At 46.8% G+C, this 16,103-nt stretch overlaps 1 long non-coding RNA gene across 1 annotated transcript in view; it reads left to right on the forward strand.

Annotated features, from left to right (window-relative positions):
- LOC139683024 (uncharacterized) overlaps positions 1 to 15,742 on the forward strand; it is a 39,024-nt gene extending 23,282 nt beyond the window's left edge. The window contains exons 2-3 of the long non-coding RNA XR_011699732.1: positions 3,796 to 3,885; positions 11,568 to 15,742. This is a non-coding gene — a long non-coding RNA (uncharacterized lncRNA). The remainder of the gene's footprint in view (positions 1 to 3,795; positions 3,886 to 11,567) is intronic.
- Positions 15,743 to 16,103: the final 361 nt, after the last annotated feature.

The raw sequence follows: 16,103 nt of genomic DNA on the forward strand, positions 1-16,103 counted from the left end.
CAATTAGATGAAGTAAGCAAAAGATGGCCAAAGGCAGTGACTGCAGTAATCATGAACACCGAAGAAGCCCGAAAATTCACTCTAAGACAGAAAATGACTGTGCCAGTCTCTCATACAGTGTCGGCAGTGCTGGAACAGAAAAGAAACCATTGGCTGTCACCCTCTGGGTTCCTGAAGTATCAGGCAATTCTAGCTGAATCCAATGACATAACTATTCAAGTGACTAATATAGCCAACCCAGCTTTATTCCTAGAAAGAAAAACCTCAGGTGAACCTGTTACTCATGACTGCCTAGAAACCATCGAAGCAGTATTTTCCAGTTGCCCAGGCCTCAAAGAAGAACCAGTACCAGACACAGAGAACTGGTTCACCAGTGGGAGCAGCTTCGAGAAGCAAGGCGCAAGAACGGCTGGGTATGCAGTCACCACAACAGAACAAGTGATTGAATCAAAACCCCTGCCTACCGGAACTTCAGCCCAGAAAGCAGAACTGACAGCTCTCATCCGAGCTCTGGAAATGGCAAAAGGTAAGCCCATTAATATCTGGACAGACTCTAAATATGCCTTTTTAATTGTACATGCTCATGGAGCAATCAAGAAAGAAAGAAGACTTTAACTGCACAAGAAGAGTCTGTAGAATATGCTGAAGAAATCCTACGACTACTAGAAGCCGTCCAACTCCCATCACAGGTGGCTATAACGCACTGCTGGAGACACCTAAGAGGTAACACTCTTCCAGAGGTAACAAACAGAAAAGCTGATGCAGAAGCTAAATTAGCTGCTGCAAGTAGCAGAGAGTTATCAGTGGCAGTTCTAGTATGAGAAAAAAATAAATACAGATAAACAAGCAAATTATGAAAAACAGACTAGTAGAAAATAAATAAAGGCAGTTAAAAACAAAACATTTAATAACACCAGAAAAGTTAGTTTAGCATTTCGTAAAAATGAGCACAACAAAACCCATTAAGAATTAGACCCAATGTACCAGCATTTAAAACTCGAGTAGCAAAGCCAAATTTGGTCACAGCATTGGAACAAGTCACATCTTAATGTGAAGTGTGTTTTCCAAACACTAAGACGAAAGTACAGCATGGAACTATAAACAGAGAGCAATTTCCAAGTGAAATCAAGCAAGGTAATTTTTCTGAACTCCCAAGAAAGGGGGTCGCCATTATTAACACACACATTTTCTGAGTGGTCTGAGGCGTTCCCTTGCAAAACAAATGCATCATGAAAAGCAGTCAAAGTATTGGTAAATAAAATCATATCACATTCTGTGAGGCCCCAAAAGTATAACCTCAAACAGAGGGACTCATTTCTGTGCACAAATTGTACAAGCAATAAGTAAAGCATTACAGATTATTTGGCAAGCAAGTGGACAAGTAGAAAAAATGAATCACCTCATTAAACAGCAAATAGCCAGAAATTGTCAAGAAGCAAATTTGCATTAATATTGATGCCGAAAGGGTTTTTTTAATTTTTCTATTTTCATATTTTGTAGATTTTAGAAACACAGTAGATGTAATGCTGTAGATTTTAGTGAATTAATATTTAGCAGCTTGTAACATAAAGTCCTTCTATCTCTACCCCTGCTCCAGAACAGGCAGCTGAGATCTGCCAGCTATTTAGTCTCTTCCTCAAGGTACTTGATTAAAGCATATCAGAAGAGAACATAAACATGGAGCAGTGTGACCCGAAGCCCTGGAGAGCATCCAAGAGACCTTTGTGTGCTGAAGAAGAGGAGGTGGATGAAGACAGAGGGTCCCAACGACCCCAGCCCCAATTCAACAGGGGTGGAAACTAGGAGGGGACAGAGGTGGAACTGGACATGTGGACAGTAGTGATTGGATAGGTTATATTATAAAAGCTATAGAACTTAGAGCTTGCAGGTGCGCACTTCGATGTATTCCTGGATGAGCGGGGTTGCTCATTAAAGTGCCTGCCCATTATCTTATCTCCTACAAAACTTGGCTCGGAGTCTTTTTTACAGACTTTTACGGCAACAATATCAAGCTTTAGCTATTGCTTTAACTCGCATCAGAGTCCATTTGAAAAAACCATACCTATAAGTTCTGTCAAACCATACCTTTAAGTTCTGTCAACAGCAAAACCCTATATCAAATTAGTAATCAGTATGTTTACGATTATATTGTACAGCAAATTAAACAGAAATGCTACTGTAGTACTAGAACACCAACCTAAACAGCCTGATAGTAAGTTACATCCATTGAATCCTAGTGATATGATTTATGTTAAGAATTTTTCAGGAAATCCTCTAGACAAGAAGTAAGATAGACCATTTCATGTGTTACTGACTACGTTTACAGCAGTCCGCATAAAAGAAATAAACCACTACTCTTGAATCAAGAAAGCTCCTGAAAAACATGAGGACCAGAAAGAAAGTCACCTGCTCTCAAGTCTTCACACCGCTGATCCTTGGAGCTTTGATAAGTATAACCTTCTCCCAAGTTGCCACCCTTGAATAGCCATAGACTGAAGAACAAATCATTGAATTGATGCCCAAAGAGGCAGAACAAACTGTTTAGAGACAAAGTTTTAGTCAATAAACAGCAAGGTATTTATTAAGACAACGTTGGAGAACCCTCCGATTAGTATCGGACAAAAGAGCTCCAAAATCTACAGTGAGAAGCTACAGTATTTATACATTTCTAGTGAGGGATTACAATATTTTTACCTACATATTCATGCACGATTATAATATTGCAATATCTAGTTATAATATTCATAGCAGGCAGAGTTGGGGCGGAGCTGTCCATTTTGAGGAATATTATGAGGGGAGATCCTGTTACTTCATCTGGTGGTGGTCGTATTTTTGCTCTTCATCCTCATGAACTTTTCAACTCGGTCTAATTTTGCTGATTCTTGCTGATTCTTGCAGTGGGTCTTGCCAAACATGGTGCTCTGGCTTTTTTCTTGGGATTAACCTGTTCGCTACATGGACCTTTAATTATGACTTCACTGAGAGTTAGATGTCTTCCGTAAATTAAACCTTATCTCTTGGAAACTCCCCCGAAAGTTGGGTGCTTTTAGTAAAATCCCCTAGGTTCTGGCTTTTCTCTACTTCATAATCATTCTTAATTACTAACTCAAATCCAAGCGTAGCCATTTAAGATCACCAGGCTGTAGGAATAAAGAAAAATTTTTGAGTTGAGAAAAAGGGTTTTTAGAATGGCAGATGAAGTTCTGGGACCTGCTAACAGGAGCAGGATTTTAGTTCTGTGAAAAGGACCAACAGTTAGCAAAACAAGTAAGATAAGAAGGTTTCAGGTTGGTTTGTTCATAGGAAAGGAATCTTGAGAGATAACTTTTCTCATAGCAAAAATGAACATCTGCTGAAGAGTGTCATCCAATTAAAGCTGTAATGAGTTTTATAGACACTGTGGTTCAACCTATGGGATGAAGCTATGGGTGGGAATAAGTAAGGGATATATTCTGTAATGGTAAGTTAGAAAGGGGCTTTTACCTGTCTTTTTTCTGTCCATGGAGTTTGTGAATAAACTGTCTTTGAGTGTGATACCTGTAAGCTGTGGCCTAATTAATTTTTTTCTCACCTTCAAGATTTACTACGAACTCACACATTCTCACGCTTACAAATGGTGCCTCATAGTGAGTTTTTTGCATTTTTAAGAGCTTTGCACCCGTTTCTGTGTCTCTGCGGGTTTTAAGACTACCTTTTGGTGCCTTCTTCTGACTTTACGGCCTTAATGACTCAACAAAACGCTTTTATGGACTTGTCACTGCGTGGATTTATGGTTTAATTTCTTATTGCCCGCAGGTTGATGCAGTGTGGCCCAGATGAACTTAGGCGGGAAAGCCTAAAATTTTGGACGTCCAGTACTCTCTGACACCTGCAGGCTGTTGACAGGTGAGCCTCTGGGAAGCCTCTTTTGTCTTTTGTATTATAGACTTGCTTGTTGAGCGACTATGGGCTCACAGCTTTCTACTGAAGAGAAAACTGTCTTGTATTTATTTAAGCGCATACTCAGGAACAGGAGGTTTCCTTTAAGGAGTGTTGCCTCCATGAGCTGTTTGTCTGCTGCAAGAAAAGCAATGTGCCTCTCACTGCCCGGACAGCTTTTGATTTACGAACTTGGAAGCAAGTGAGAAGGACTTTGTGTAATGGTTTGACCTATGGCTTCCTCAGTAACCATTGTATCTAAGGAAGTTACAAGTATTCCACACGTGTCTTCCACGTAGCAGGGGGGGAGTGGTTTTGGTAGCTGTCATCCCTTCCTTGGCTGAGGAGCTGGAGGGAGGTGGTTGAAGTCTGGTCCCTCCGGTCCCTGGTGTTTCTCCTGTCCTGGGTGAGATTGTTTCATTCTTGTTCCCCTTCCTTGAGGTTTTTTAATTGTGTTTGTTTTGATTCATTCAGTTTCTTTGGGTTGGGTTGGTGTCTTCCCTATTTTCCGGCTAATCAGTCCCTTTTTCTCCCTTCCCCTCTCCCCTGGGGGGTGAGATCCTATGTATTGTGTATACAGTGTGGTTTGTAAATGTTAGTAAATATAATTTATTCTTTTTATTCAGTTCAGTTTCTTTAGAGTGCATTTCTTTTCAGTTTTTTTTCCTTTCCTTTGCTGGGAAGGTTCTGGGAGGAGAAAGGGGGGCCAGTCCAGGGTTGGCAACAGCTAGGCCAAACCTGCGACATTATTGGAGGTTCCACCGAGATACTGACCTTGGATTGTTTTGTAAATAGTTCTCTGTTTAGAGAACAGTGTCCGGGAGAACTGCCAACTGAAATGGTATTATCAAAACAATCACTGTGAAGGCAGCCAAGAGTATCTTGTATATATAAACAAGGTTTTTGTTTGGGAACAGAGGACTCAGGCATAAGGTAAACAATAGAAAGAATGGTTTTCACCCTTTTTAGCAAATACCTGAAAGGTACCAGAGGAGGTCACTCCAACCATGCTGGCATGGCCTGGCAGTCTCTTGTAGTGAAAGGCCTCCTGTTAAGTGTCTTTCTATTCTTTTACATACTGATGGTGCTAATGCTTGCTCCCACTCTGAGAGGTCTCCTAGGGACATACCTAGGTCTGCCTGATAATTGTCATCCATGTAAGGCCCTCCTGAATCTTGGCATTAAAGACCTGTTGACATGTGACATGAAAGGCCTGTTAAATTATGACATTAACAGACTATTGAGAGAGTTCCATACTGTTACAATTGGTCCCAGTTATTACCTAAATTGTGTTGTGACAGCACTAGTGTTTATGAAGGTAATGGAACTGTTGTATAAGATTGGAAGAATGCTGGCACTTCAGTTTTTCCCTTGTTTCAGACCTAAGAAAGGCTGTGCCTCTGGGGGACTCGCTGGAACTTTGGAAGGGGCTTTGGACAGGCCAGTCCCGGGGTGGGATGGGGCTTGGTCGGATCTCGGTAAAGTGCTAGGGCGTATCTCACCCTCCGTTTATTGGAAGTTCACATCAGAACAAGTGTGTGACTCTGCTGAGGTGGCCCGCTGTTTATCAGAAGAGTGTTTTTCCTATGAGGACCCGTATACGCGAGTCTCTGCTTTGTGTTGGGGCCTGGCTAGTGCTTATCGCTCTGCCATGGACTACTGTCAATGGCTTGAGGACAGGATAGAAAACGGAAATATGCCATCCGAGACCTGTGTAGTCCCCGTTCAGACTACCGAAAGCAGAGTCCAAACACAGCATGAGGTCAATGCTGTTTCTATAGAGACCCAAACTCAAGTAGCTGAAACTAATACAGTCTCCGTCCGCTCTGTAGAAACCCAAACTCAAGCTGCAGACCCGGACATGGCCATCTTCGCCGTCCCTGCTAAAACTACAGTTGAGACTCAGACTCAAACCGAGGCCAACAAAGCCCCCGTTCACTCTGTAGAGACCCAAACTCAAGTAGTGTGCTGGTTTAAAGGTGAACCAGCAGGGGAAATGAACTCACCACGAGAGAGATTATAAGTCAGAGCTAAAATTTAATAATAATATTACAATAACAACACTGACACACAAGGGCAATTGCTTTCAACTCACATAACCCCAGCAGTATAACCCAGTGTCCTGGGGCACAAACCCAAGGGGGTTTGTTAAGCCCTTGTGCTGAGACCCCTGTGGTTCCCCCAAGTCTAGAGCAAAAGGAAAAGAAAAACCTGTTGGTGCAGGCGAGGGCTGTAGTCTGGTTAAGAGCGGTGATCTCCTCCTGTCGAGGTCCTGCTGCTGCTCTGGATCCAACAAGAAGTTCCCGAGGTCTTCTTACCCACCACTTATGTACCCTCAGGGAGCACTCAGTCCCTCCCCCTTGGCGGGGACTCACACAATGGGTGATTAACTCTGGGAGCCAGGGGGTGTTGAGCTGTTGATGGCCCATTAGCAGCTCCGCCCCCCCTCAGGCTGGGTGTGAAGGTGATAATGGCTCCCTGGGCAGCTGCTGCTAATGGCCCATTGACCTTGGGGAATGAATAGAGGGAGTAGAATAGACAGCTTTGATCACCCCCCACACAAGGTTAGCTGGTCCCTCCTGCTGAACTTGGACAAGTAGCTGAAGCTAATACAGCCTCTGTTTGCTCGGTAGAAACCCAAACTCAGGCTTCAAATCTGGACAAGGCTATTTCTGCTGTCCCTGCTACAACCACAGCTGAAACTCAGACGCAGGCTGAAGTTAATACAGCCTCTGTTTGCTCGGTAGAAACCCAAACTCAGGCTTCAGATCTGGACAAGGCTATTTCTGCTGTCCCCGCTACAACCACGGCTGAAACCCAGACGCAAGCTGAAGCTAATACAGCTTCCGGTTGCTCCGTAGAAATTCAGACTCAAGCCGTAGATCTGGAGGTTGCCATCTCTATTAAGCCTGCTAAGACCATAGTTGAAGCTCAGACTCAGGCCGACGTCAATACAGTTTCTATTTGCTCTGTGGAAACTCAGACTCAAGCTGTAGATCTGGAAGAGGCCATTCCTACTAAACCCACCAAGACCACAGTCGAAGCTCAAACTCAAGCCGATGCGGATACAGTTCCTATTCGCTCTGTGGGAACTCAAACTGAAGTTACGGACCGGAAGATTATCATTGCCCCTATAAAGAAGAAAACAATGAGGACGAAGGAGACTACAAAACCACCTCTGCAACTGGAACGAGAAGAAGAAGGAGAGGAACAAGCAGAAGAAGAAAAAGAAGAAGCAGACGAAGAAGCAGCTGTGAGAGAGGAAGAAACTACTGTGACGATGGAAGGAGCGACGGCACGAGAGGAAAGAATAGTCACAGTAGAAGAGGGAGCAGCCGCTAGAGAGGGAGGAGTGGTCACAAGGGATGGGGCACACCTAATGGGACTGGGGGCACGTCCAAAAGAGACCAGAGGCATGCCTGGAGAAAGGAAAGGGACGGTGCGAGCATCCTGGGATAGAATAACATTCGATGATTGGTGCTCTGACTACATACGCAAGTACCCAGTGGAGGAAGAGAGGAGGTCAACGCGCTTCCGTCAGCCTGAGGAAGGACCGTTTCAGCCTCTCCAAAGGCAACCCTCCTTTGGAAGTATGATTCCACCTCCCCATACTAGACCTACATTTGAGGGAATAGATGACCGGGGAAGGCCTTTACCCCGGCCTTCCAAGGACTATGTGCTACCTCCATTCATCAGACCTGATGAACAACGCAGGAGCTCCCTTTCACGGGGTGCACGAGCTAGGAGCCTTTCCCCACGGCTCGAACGAAGTAGAAGTCTCCACAGCGTGGGCGACGTAGGAACCCATCCTCCCGAAGTGAACACCATAGAAGCTCGTCCTCACGGCGCGAACAATTCCCACCTTCACGTGAGAGGGTCAGAAAGGAAGTGAGAGAGGTTCCACGGAGGAGTGGAAGAGTAAAAACACAGGTAGAGAGAATAGTACGTGGGAGAGATGGTCAGGAAATAATGAGGGAAAGTGAAATTATACGATCATTGACCCCAAAGGAGATTCGAGATATACGAAGGGATTACAGTTGGTGGCCCGATGAACACATCCTCACCTGGCTGGTGCGATGTTGGGACCAGGGGGCCAGTAGCCATGTGCTGGAAGGTCATGAAGCACAACAATTGGGATCTCTTGCCCGAGACCGTGAAATAGAACAGGAAATGGGACTGGGGGAGATGGCATCCAGTCTCTGGACCCGAATCCTCCGTGCCATGAGGGCAAGATACCCATTTAAAGAGTATTTGGTGAGTGCTCCAAGAGAGTGGAATACTGCAGAAGAAGGCATCCAGTATCTGCGGGAACTGGCCATGCTGGAGATTATATACTCCGATCCAAATTACTATGACATCTTGGTCCCAGAGAAGATGCCATGCACACAGCCGATGTGGGATAAGGTGATGAATGGGGCCCCTAAGTCTTATATGCCGTGTCTGATATCCGCATACCCTCTAAGTATGGACGAGAATGAGATACACGTTGACAGAATGTGTCACTGGATACGGAGAATATCAGAAACCATGAGGGTCCCCTCTAACCACCAGCATTCTTCCCTCTACAGTGGGGAAAGGGTAGGAAAGAATCCCAGACGCTCTGTGTATAAAGAAGAACCTAGAGGCAAAGGTTCTAGAGGTCGCAAAGAAAGGTCTCGTTCTCATTCTCATTCAAGTTCCTGTTCCCGTTCTCGGTCCTGTTCCCGTTCTCGGTCACCTCATGCAGCACGCGGGAAATCTAGAAGCCACCAGAAGAATACCAGACGCTCTGTGTATGAAGAAGAACCTAGACGCAGACGTTCTAGAGGTCACAAAGGAAGGTCTCGTTCTTATTCTCGTTCCAGTTCTCGTTCTCGTTCCCGTTCCCATTCTCGGTCATCTCATGCAGCACGAGAGAAAACTGGAAGCCCCCAGGAGTAAGACACAAAGTGAGTGTAGTGTCTTATGGACTGTTCTGCGCGAATTAGGGGAAAACATGAAAAAATGGCACGGTGAACCCACCTCTAAACTTAAAGCCCGAGTGCAAGAATTAAAACGGAAAGTAGCTGGCAAGAAAGCTGTCAACATAGTTGAAGCAAAGACCCTGGAAAAGAAACATCGATCTCCGAGACGCAAAAGAAGCAACTCCCCCCATGCTGATGAAGGAGCCTCTGACAGAGCATCGCACACGTCAGATGGAGAATGCTCCGACCAGGAACAACAATAGAGGGGCCCTGCCTCCTGCCAGGAGGAGGAGAGGGACGAGGATGATAATCGGGTTTACTGGGCTGTGTGGGTTCGATGGCCTGGCACATCGGATCCTCAGAAATACCGAGCTTTGGTAGATACTGGTGCCCAATGTACATTAATGCCATCGGAACATGAGAGTACAGAGACTGTCTATTTCTGGAGTTACCGGAGGGTCTCAGGACCTGTCGGTGGTAGAGGCTGGCATGAGCCTAACAGGAGACCAATGGGAAAAGCATTCCATTGTGACAGGGGCAGAAGCCCCTAGCATCCTTGGTACGGACTATTTAAAAAGAGGACACTTCAAGGACCCGAAGGGATACTGGTGGGCTTTTGGTGTAGCCACAGGGATTGAAGGAGAGTCCAAACAGTTGTCTACTCTCCCTGGTCTCTCAGAAGACCCTTCTGTTGTGGGATTAGTCCGAGTCAAAGATCAAGAAGTACCGATGGCCACTGCAACTGTACATAGGCGACAGTATCATACAAACCGAGATGCTGTGATTCCCATCCATAAAATGATCAGGAAGCTGGAGAGCCAAGGAGTGGTCAGCAGAACACACTCACCCTTCAACAGCCCTATCTGGCCTGTACGTAAATCAGATGGAGAATGGAGACTGACTGTGGACTATCGTGGCCTGAATGAAGTTACGCCACCGCTGAGTGCCGCTGTGCCAGATATGTTGGAGCTCCAGTATGAGCTGGAGTCCAGAGCAGCAAAGTGGTATGCCACTATTGACATTGCTAATGCATTCTTCTCCATTCCTCTGGCACCAGAGTGCAGGCCACAGTTTGCTTTCACCTGGAGGGGCGTGCAGTACACCTGGAACCGATTGCCCCAGGGGTGGAAACACAGTCCAACCATTTGTCATGGGCTGATCCAGGCCACATTGGAGAAGGGTGAGGCCCCAGAACACATCCAGTATATTGATGATGTCATTGTATGGGGAGATACAGCAGAAGAAGTCTTCGAAAAAGGACGAAAGATTATTCAGATTCTCATCAAAGCCGGTTTTGCCATCAAAAAGAGCAAGGTTAAGGGACCTGCCAGAGAGATTCAGTTCCTTGGGGTGAAATGGCAAGATGGACGTCGCCAGATTCCAACCGACATCATCAATAAGATTGTAGCAATGGCTCCACCGACTAACAAGAAAGAGACCCAAGCGTTTCTGGGAGCCATAGGCTTCTGGCGAATGCACATCCCAGAGTACAGCCAGATCGTGAGCCCTCTCTATTTTGTGACCCGTAAAAAGAACATTTTCCAATGGGGTCCTGAACAACAACAGGCTTTCAAGCAGATCAAGCAAGAAATCGCACATGCCGTGGCTCTTGGACCAGTCAGGACGGGACCAGATGTGAAGAATGTACTTTATTCCACAGCTGGAGATAAAGGTCCCTCCTGGAGCCTCTGGCAAAAGGTGCCTGGTGAGACACGAGGGCAACCACTTGGTTTCTGGAGCCAAAGCTACAAAGGCTCTGAGGCCAATTACACCCCTATGGAGAAGGAAATCCTAGCGGCATATGAAGGCATACGAGCAGCCTCAGAGGTAATTGGTACTGAAGCCCAGCTTTTCCTGGCACCTCGACTACCAGTGTTAAGCTGGATGTTTAAGGGAAAAGTGCCCCCTACACACCATGCCACCGATGCCACGTGGAGCAAGTGGATTGCTTTGATTATACAACGTGTTCGAATTGGGAGCTCGAATCGCCCTGGAATTCTAGAAATTATAACCAATTGGCCTGAAGGTGGGAACTTCAGCCTGGCAGATGAAGAAGAGAAAGAGTCAGTGAGTCGAGCTGAAGAAGCTCCACCATATAATCAGCTGCCAGATGAAGAGACACGCTATGCCCTTTTCACTGATGGTTCTTGCCGTATCGTAGGGAGGAGCCGTAAGTGGAAAGCAGCTGTGTGGAATCCCACCCAGCAGGTGGCAGAAGCCACTGAGGGGAAAGGCGAATCGAGTCAGTTCGCAGAACTCAAAGCTGTCCAATTGGCCCTAGACATTGCAGAAAGAGAAGGATGGCCAAGGTTCTACTTGTACACCGACTCATGGATGATAACAAATGCTCTCTGGGGATGGCTAGACCGGTGGGAGAAGATGAATTGGAGGCGTAGAGGGAAGCCCATCTGGGCTGCAGATCTGTGGCAAGACATTGCTGCCAGAGTAAAGAAATTGAATGTGAGAGTCCGCCATGCAGATGCCCATGTGCCCAAAGGTCGAGCTAATGAGGAACAAGATAATAACAGACAGGCAGACCGAGCTGCACAGATTGAGGTGTCACAAGTAGACCTCGATTGGCAGCAAAAGGGAGAATTGTTCCTAGCTCAATGGGTCCATGATGCTTCAGGCCATCAAGGCCGGGACGCAACCTATAAATGGGCATGAGACAGAGGGGTGGATTTAACTATGGACACTATTTCTCAGGTTATCCGCGATTGTGAAACCTGTGCTGCCATTAAGCAGGCAAAAAGGTTGAAGCCCCTCTGGTATGGTGGACGCTGGGACAAGTATAAATACGGAGAGGCCTGGCAGGTTGACTACATCACGTTGCCACAGACTAGCCAAGGTAAGTGCTATGTGCTTACCATTGTTGAAGCGACCACCGGATGGTTAGAGACATATTCGGTACCACATGCAACGGCCCGGAATACTATCTTGGGCCTTGAAAAACAGGTCCTGTGGAGGCATGGCACTCCAGATCGCATTGAGTCAGATAATGGGACTCATTTCAAGAACAATCTAGTGGACACTTGGGCACGGGAGCATGGTATTGAATGGGTATATCACATTCCATATCATGCACCTGCTGCTGGAAAGGTTGAAAGGTGCAATGGACTGTTAAAAATAACTCTGAAGGCACTAGGTGGAGGAACCTTCAAGAACTGGGATAAGCATTTAGCCAAGGCCACCTGGTTGGTTAACACCAGAGGCTCTGTCAATCGAGCTGGTCCTGCCCAAGCAGAATCCCTCCACACGGTAGATGGAGACAAAGTTCCAGGAATTCACTTGAGAGGCATGTTAGGGAAATCTGTCTGGATTACCCCTCCCTTGGGCCAAGACAAACCCATTCGTGGGATTGTTTTTGCCCAAGGGTCCAGAAACACCTGGTGGGTAATGAGGAAAGATGGTGAGATCCAGTGTGTGCCCCAAGGCAACCTAGCCTTGGGGAAGAACTAATGATGTGCTTTGAGTTGTGTTTTGCAGGAAACCAGACACGAGATGAGAAAAACCCAAACAAAGCCGGTACGGGTATCCCATGATGTCCAACGATAAGGCAGCCCTGAACTGTGGACTAGGCCTCAACTTGGAACTGTGACTCTAACCAAAAGGCAAAGGACTAAAGCTGAACTGATGACGGTGTTGATCCTTGATGACAAGACATCTGCCTCGAAGGACCGCATATGGACTATATATATATGTGTGGGATATAAGCAAATGCAATAATATAAAGATTGTGTGGAAAGACCAGTGTGGAATAAGGGGTGGAGAATGTAATGGTTTGACCCATGGCTTCCTCAGTAACCATTGTATCTAAGGAAGTTACAAGTATTCCACACGTGTCTTCCACGTAGCAGGGGGGGAGTGGTTTTGGTAGCTGTCATCCCTTCCTTGGCTGAGGAGCTGGAGGGAGGTGGTTGAAGTCTGGTCCCTCCGGTCCCTGGTGGTTCTCCTGTCCTGGGTGAGATTGTTTCATTCTTGTTCCCCTTCCTTGAGGTTTTTAATTGTGTTTGTTTTGATTCATTCGGTTTCGTTGGGTTGGGTTGGTGTCTTCCCTATTTTCCGGCTAATCAGTCCCCTTTTCTCCCTTCCCCTCTCCCCTGGGGGGTGAGATCCTATGTATTGTGTATACAGTGTGGTTTGTAAATGTTAGTAAATATAATTTATTCTTTTTATTCAGTTCAGTTTCTTTAGAGTGCATTTCTTTTCAGTTTTTTTCCTTTCCTTTGCTGGGAAGGTTCTGGGAGGAGAAAGGGGGGCCAGTCCAGGGTTGGCAACAGCTAGGCCAAACCTGCGACACTTTGTTTAATGCTGCTACAAAAGGCGATGATGATGCTAATGCCTGCTTAACAATGAGTGCAGAAAAGCTGCAAGCTGCTTCTCCTCCTGCGAGCCCAACATATTGGCCACCCCAGCTCTTGCCAGCAGCACCTGGGGACAGAGTTACTGTGAAAGCTGCTGTAAAACTGCTGATGCTGTCGGGGACCACACAGCGTTTCTGCTAGCAGCAGGGATGCTCGACCCTGTAACTCAGTAAGCTGTTCCCCTGCACCCCTCACGGACTTGAATTCCCTACCGCCAGATGACTTTACAGCTGTTGCTTCAGCCTGAGTCGTTTCCTGATGGACCCTGCTTCCCACTGGATCCTACCGCTGCGGAATGGCACCACTGCCTTAGTGAAACCTCCTTTCTTTGATTTTTTTTCCATGACGCAGGCGTGGTTTTGAACATTCATAGGCAGTGGCTTGTCTAACCCCCATTCCAGAAATTGTTTTCTTTGCAGCCTGTACCCTTCGTGAACTCTGGTGGGATTTCCGACACCGAGTGAGGGCCAAGAGTGCTTTAGCTGCTTTAAATTGCTGTGTGTGGGAGGTGTGCCTCTTTTCCACCTTTCCCAGGTTTCGGGGACAAGAACTGAGGTTTGCCTGTATGCAACGCGGACTTTTGGTCTCCTGTATGCGTTTTTTCTGATTCCTAAAGTTTTAATACCAATCTTACTTTTTAAACTGCTAGCTCTTGGCACGATTTGTTTCATACCCATGCAACTGTTGTGGTTTTCAGTTTGCCTAGCAAAGAATCGCTACCCGGTGCGCGGTCGCCGCTGCTGCTGCAGCTCTGTGGACACTGCCCCCTCTGCCTCCCCGCCCCCTGCCCCCCGTCCCGCTCCCAGCCGAGCTGCCTGCCCTGGGCGCCGCCGCGATGCAGCAGCCTGTCTGCTCCAGCGCGGCTCGTTTCCCTCCCCCCCCCAGCTGTGCCGCAGGTCCGGCTCTGATCTCTGTGGGAAGCCACCGCTGTGGCTCCAGCTTCCGCCGCTTTTGGCGATCGCTTCAGCCCCCGCCATTCCCGCCGCTGCTGCCGTTTTTTGCCGCCTTGGAACGCTCCCTTTTCCCCCTCGACACCCCCCCCCCCCTTCCCCCACTGCCTTGCAGATACTCCTGGAGTTGGCGCAATAAAGACAGCTCAAAACGGGACATGAGACATGAATCTCTGCTTGCTAAGGACGGTTTAACTCCAAATGCACCACATGGGCTTTGTTCTGTACCGTGCTCTTTGTTTTCGTCTCTGCACAGTGCAGATGTCTGTTTTTCTAGGTCTATTCCAGCCTTACGTTGCGAAAAGAATTTTTTCCTGCGTTTCAAATATGGCGCTTTTAGAGGTGGGGGCCAGCCCCCCCTCCGATGGGGGGGGGGAGGGGGGTGGACAGGCTCCCTCGCATGTGTCATCGAGCTTTTTGCCATGCGCATGACTCTTGCAAAGCGTCATGGTTGTTGTAGTCCCGACAAAACCTGCAAAGATTCCTGGGTAATGTGGTTCACTCACATAGGACTCTGGGTGTTGTAGTTCCAGCTCAGCTCTCGGGAGACGGGGGGCAGGCGCGGGGGAAAAGGGAAGCCGTGCAGACTCAAACTGTTTCTTTGAGAAGTTTTCCTGTTTGTTTCATCAGCTCATCAACCGACTATTGCTAGCAACGCGAAAGGTTTACCACAGTTGCCCCAAAACTTACCAATAACATTTTGCAGAGACTCTTTTGTGCTACCTGGGACGATTGATACTGCATTTGAAACGTGAATCCACGCGATGTGTTTTTGGACTCTAACACTGCTAGTGATAATTCTAGCAGAGAGCCACATAGCTTAGCCTATGCTCGTAAAAGCATATCTTTCTCAGGCTTTTCACAAGTTCACAGATCAAACATTAAATTCACTGGACAGACAGAGATGTTACCATCATTCTCAACTTGTTTTTTGCCCTGAGTTTATAGTTTTTAGCTACTACTACAACTGCCTCAATGTTAGTAGAGGTACAGGATGCTACAGAGAGCTTTGCAGTCATTTTGCCAGCGCAGTTTACAAACATCAAAAGAGCAAAGACCTACAGTGTACCCTTCCACCAAAATTTTCAGATACAGGGAACATAGGTATTTTTCAGCTAAGGATTCCTTTTTTCAATTATGTTGTCAAAGGGATGAAAAATTTTGTTTATTGTTCTAAGATGGTTGTTTCCTTTTCTACTGTTTCTCTGCATAAAGATGCTCAATGTAACTTTGTTTTTTCCACTGCCTTTAACGAACAGTGTCATGTGTGCTGGTTTAAAGGCGAACTAGCAGGGGAAATGAACTCACCACGAGAGAGATTATAAGTCAGAGCTAAAATTTAATAATAATATTACAATAAAAACACTGACACAAAAGGGAAATTGCTTTCAACTCACAAAAAACCCAGCAGTATAACCCAGTGTCCTGGGGCACAAACCCAAGGGGGTTTGTTTGCCCTTGTGCTGAGACCCCTGTGGCTCCCCCAAGTCCAGAACAAAAGGAAATGAAAAACCTGTTGGTGCAGGCAAGGGCTGTAGTCTGGGCAAGAGTGGTGATCTCCTCCTGTCGAGGCCCTGCTGCTCCTCTGGATCCGACGAGAAGTACCCAAGGTCTTCTTACCCACCACTTATGTACCCTCAGGGAGCACCCAGTCCCTCCCCCTGGGCGGGGACTCACACAATGAGTGATTAACTCTGGAGCCAGGGGGTATTGTTGAACTGTTGATGGCCCATTAGCAGCTCCGCCCCCTCAGGCTGGGTGTGAAGGTGATAATGACTCCCTGGGCAGCTGCTGCTAATGGCCCATTGTCCTTGGGGAATGAATAGAGGGGGTAGATTACACAGCTTTGATCACCCCCACACAGTGTTAGCTGGTCCCTCCTGCTGAACTAGGACAGTCATGCCATACCAATGTTACAATGGATAATG

This window comes from Pithys albifrons, chromosome 26 (genome assembly GCF_047495875.1).
Source record: "Pithys albifrons albifrons isolate INPA30051 chromosome 26, PitAlb_v1, whole genome shotgun sequence".
NCBI lineage: Eukaryota > Metazoa > Chordata > Aves > Passeriformes > Thamnophilidae > Pithys > Pithys albifrons.